At 40.4% G+C, this 4,335-nt stretch overlaps 1 protein-coding gene across 15 annotated transcripts in view; it reads right to left on the reverse strand.

Moving 5' to 3' along the window:
• mical3a (microtubule associated monooxygenase, calponin and LIM domain containing 3a) overlaps nt 1-4,335 on the reverse strand; it is a 192,945-nt gene that overhangs the window by 66,393 nt on the left and 122,217 nt on the right. The window lies entirely within an intron of this gene.

Genomic DNA, 4,335 nt, shown 5'->3' on the forward strand with positions numbered 1-4,335 from the left:
TGCTTTTGGAACATTGGATGAATGGATGCTGATAATGGGCAATGTAGATCTTGCATTAAAGGTTAGCCCCCCCACTCAGATCAGCTGGTATAATGTCTATAATGGAAAGGTATGGACATTTGTAAGTAACCTTTGACTGATAGTGTATTTTTTTTATTTTTTTTACCAATGATTCACCATAATATTTTGTTTATGCAGTAAAAAATAGACTGACTGACATGTGATGTGCATTCTTCTTAGAAAACAATTAGTTTTTAGGACTGTCTCATAATATATTATTGTCTATATATAATATGTTTTTTAAACTTAGAACAGCATTTGTCAATTTGCCCACGCTGAGATTTAAAAATCCCCACAGAACGGGCGACTTTGCATAGTTAGGCTGTGAAAGTATTCATGTTTTGGCACTCTGATTTTCATTTTTCAGCGTGGCCCTTAGTGAAACTGACTCGACACCTCTGCTCTGATCCATTGGGTGTCATAGGAAGCAGCCATTGTTCATTACAAATGACTTTGTCAATGGCCCTTAATTTGCTATGCATGTCAATATAAAGCACTATGTGAAAATAAGCAGGGCAAATACACATAAACGTCACTCAAATAGCTATCTGAAGCCTGTTTTCACCACATGGACGGGAGATGATGCGGTTGATTGCAGGGCAGACAGAGATTCAGCCTTGCAGTTTCTTTAGTGTGCAATAAGTGCTGGGGGGGGGGGTGGGGGGGGGGGAGCCTGTGATAGCACGCTGCGGACCAGTAGAGATGAAAGACAATTTCAAGGTTATTTCTGCACAAAAATAGGCCACAGTATTAGTTTCAGTAGCCGTCTGCGTTGTAATCTTAAGTTAACGACCCCCAAAAGCCAGACAGACGCATCCTAAAACCAAACACGTCTTCTGCTTTTAATTCTTCCACTCTGTTCTTTGACCTGGCAGATGGTTTCTAACTCAATGACACAAGACAAAGCAACGAGATCACATGTCGTGGCCAGGTTAGAACAGTGGTAGAGAAGGTGCACATATGCACATATTATGCCTCAACGCAGAGGTCCAGGGTTTGAATCCGGTTGGATTCCCTACATGTATTCCCCCTATCTAGCTGCCCTGTCAGAAATTAAAGGCAGGAAAGCCCATTAAATAATCTTAAAAAAAACGCAATTCATCAGCATCGGGGCTGTTTTATGAGCCAGGGTAGAAGAAAGCAGGTCATCTCAAACTCCTTGTTCAAAGCCTCATGAAAGAGTAGTTAAAAAAAAAAGATACATCAAACAGAACAGGAAATTGGAAGGATAGTCTCAGAGGGGCAATGATTCCCTTCATAATTACATTTTGTTGTGAGAGCCAGTTTCTTGCTTTGCTACCCTCTTCCGTTTAACTGTGAGGACACACACACACACACACACACACACACACACCACACACACCACACACACACACACACACACACACACACACACAACTAGAGCCTGACCGATATATTGGTATATTAGGTATTCTCTGAGATATCGGTATTTATAATGGGCGATTTGAAAAAAATTATTGTATATATATATATTTTTTATTTTATATAAAATGGACGGTCAACCATGTTATGAGCGTTGGCGTTGCATAGTTTGTCCACCGGAGGGCGCTCTACAACGTCCCTGTTGGCAACACTGATTTTTTTGTCAATGGTTTTTTGTTCTAAGGACTTTAAGTTACATATCTCAAGTTTGTATTTTTATACATTTTATTTATCAGACCTTTAATATATATTTTGATGTTCCTCTGTCCTGTTGTGACAATAAAACTAAATATTATCTTCTTATTTTAGTGAGAACTCATAAATAACTACAACTAACTAATGTTAGGGAAAAGTGTTTGTTTTGAAACGCGTTTCTGGATTTTTTAAAATACTTATCAGCCGATATATCGGAATATCGGATTTTTAAATACTCAAATATTCGTATGAGTAGCGGCTTTAAAAATCCTTTTAACAGTCGGGCTCTAGTTAAAAGCCATGCACTGGAGATGAGAGGATACTATAACCTTTACGACATACATCTGAGAAAGCTAGCAGTATACATCTAACACATTTGGAGCTCTTTGAAGGAACTGCAACTACCGACTGACATGCTGTGTCATAGCGTTGTGTGTGTGTGTGTGTGTGTGTGTGTGTGTGTGTGTGTGTGTGTGTGTGTGTGTTGTGTGTGTGTGTGTGTGTGTGTGTGTGTGTGTGTGTGTGTGTGACATCCTACACCCTGACCCAGCTTAATGCTGCCAACAATAAAGCTGGCCTATAATTTGAATAATAGTAGCCTCCTGCAGAGACACATATGCTGCTGAATCAACAGTAAACCCTGTGCCATGTGTTTCTGTTAGGCAGAGAATGGTGACGGATTGTCACGTTGACATTACTGGCCCGGAGGAGCGTCTTGATTTTAATAGTATCATGGGAAGGCAGGGGAAAAGGAGGAGGGAGGGAAAACAAAACCATTTTAAGTGGATGATAAAAAGAAGAAAAATCAAAGCAGCTTTGGCTCAGCAGGCGCCTCAAAATCTCCTCAAATCTGGAATGGCTGCAAACGGATTTCACACATTCCACACACAAGAATTTATACACATGAATGCAAGGCCTTACACACACGTAGGCATGCACGCACACACACACACACACATTTACTGCTTGTATTACATCATCCTCTAATCTAAAAATAGAGCCAGAGATTAGGCCACTAGGCTACATTTGCCAACACTGCTTTAGAAACGCTGTCAATACCAGAAGTAATAAATAACAGGCTGTGAATTGATTTCAAAGAGAAATAAGTATGTTTTAAATTAATGTCAATCAAAACATGAAGTGGCTTGTGTTTCATTGTTGTTTTGTGCTAGTTTGGTCTGGGATTTTGCCTGCATCCAGTATTTAATTTTCATTCCAGGATCAGAGCCACACACTTCAAAAAATACGTAAAAGCAGCAGAAACAAAAGACAACAATCTGTTGTCCAAAAACATTTTCTCTGTCAATATGAAAGAGAACTCAAAAACTAAATTTAAGAAACAATCAGAGTGGTTTGGTGTGGGGCTCCGTTTCTGCAGACACGCCAGCGAAAAACAACACAGATGCTTTGAGGTAAACATGCGCTGATTAACTGGGATGACTGGGCTGGCTGTAAGCTTGTGTCTGTGTCCTGAAATAGTATTTTGTCCGTCCATCAGTCTTCGGCTCTGGCATGACTAACGCTCAGAGGATACCCACCTCCTCCACTCATCCACCAGGAGACTTGGCAGAGAGCAGGAGAGAGTGCAGGATGCAACGTTCTCCTTGAGCAGTGGATGCCTTCACAATAATGGATAATAATATGTATAATAATGGATGCAGAAAATGTAGTCCATCAAACTTGTAGAGAGCACGCACTTTCTTTACCTTTAAGTTCTTAAAACCCTGTAATAACAAATGGATCTGTCTCATGTTTCTGCTTATTTATTTTCCCTATTGTACTCATGATAAGTAACTGGAGATGGATGCATTACAGTTGGACGTTGCTAATTACAAAGGACTATAGAAGCAGCTGGACCAGTCAGGGGCTGCCTGCAGGATGTAAATAGATTACACTAACAACAATAGTAGAGTAAAAATTAGATTTTATTTTAGATTTGGTAATCAATATATTGAATAAGGTGAAGCCTGTGATTCTATTTGTTGTGTCAGCTGACAGTCAACTGGGAATTAAAGGTGCCATGACATGGTGCTCTTTGGATCCTTTTATATATAGACCCTAGTGGTCCCCTAATACTGTATCTGAAGTCTCTTTTATATAGACCTTAGTGGTCCCCTAATACTGTATCTGAAGTCTCTTTTATGGCGGTTTTCCACTGCGTGGTATCTACTTGACTCGCCTCGGCTCTACTCGCCTTTTTTGGTTTTCCATTACGAAAAAAAGTCCCTGGGACCTGCTACCAGGTACTTTTTTTAGTACTACTTCAGTCGAGGTTCCAAGCGAGCCAAGGCGATACCAAAAGGTGACGTGAAAACCTGCAGACCGCTGGTTGGTCGGATCACTACGTTGTTAGCAAACAAGAGTGCGAGTGTGTTTCCAGAACAAATGGGACATTTAAAACAAATCTAGCCGGACACCGACAGATTATCCACTCTCTGCACTATTCTCACTTTTCAACTGTTTGGGCTACTAGCGGCTTCATGTCGTTTCCAATATTGCACACTGTTACTTTAAAAAACAAGACAATATATATAACAAAAGTTTTTATTTAGCTTTTCAAGTAGAGCATCAAACCCTCTCAAACTTCCCGGTCTTCTTCCTCTGCCCCCTGTGACAGTGTCCCCGCCGGCTCTGCTG

The sequence above is a fragment of the Etheostoma spectabile genome, chromosome 8 (assembly GCF_008692095.1).
Source record: "Etheostoma spectabile isolate EspeVRDwgs_2016 chromosome 8, UIUC_Espe_1.0, whole genome shotgun sequence".
NCBI classification, from domain to species: domain Eukaryota; kingdom Metazoa; phylum Chordata; class Actinopteri; order Perciformes; family Percidae; genus Etheostoma; species Etheostoma spectabile.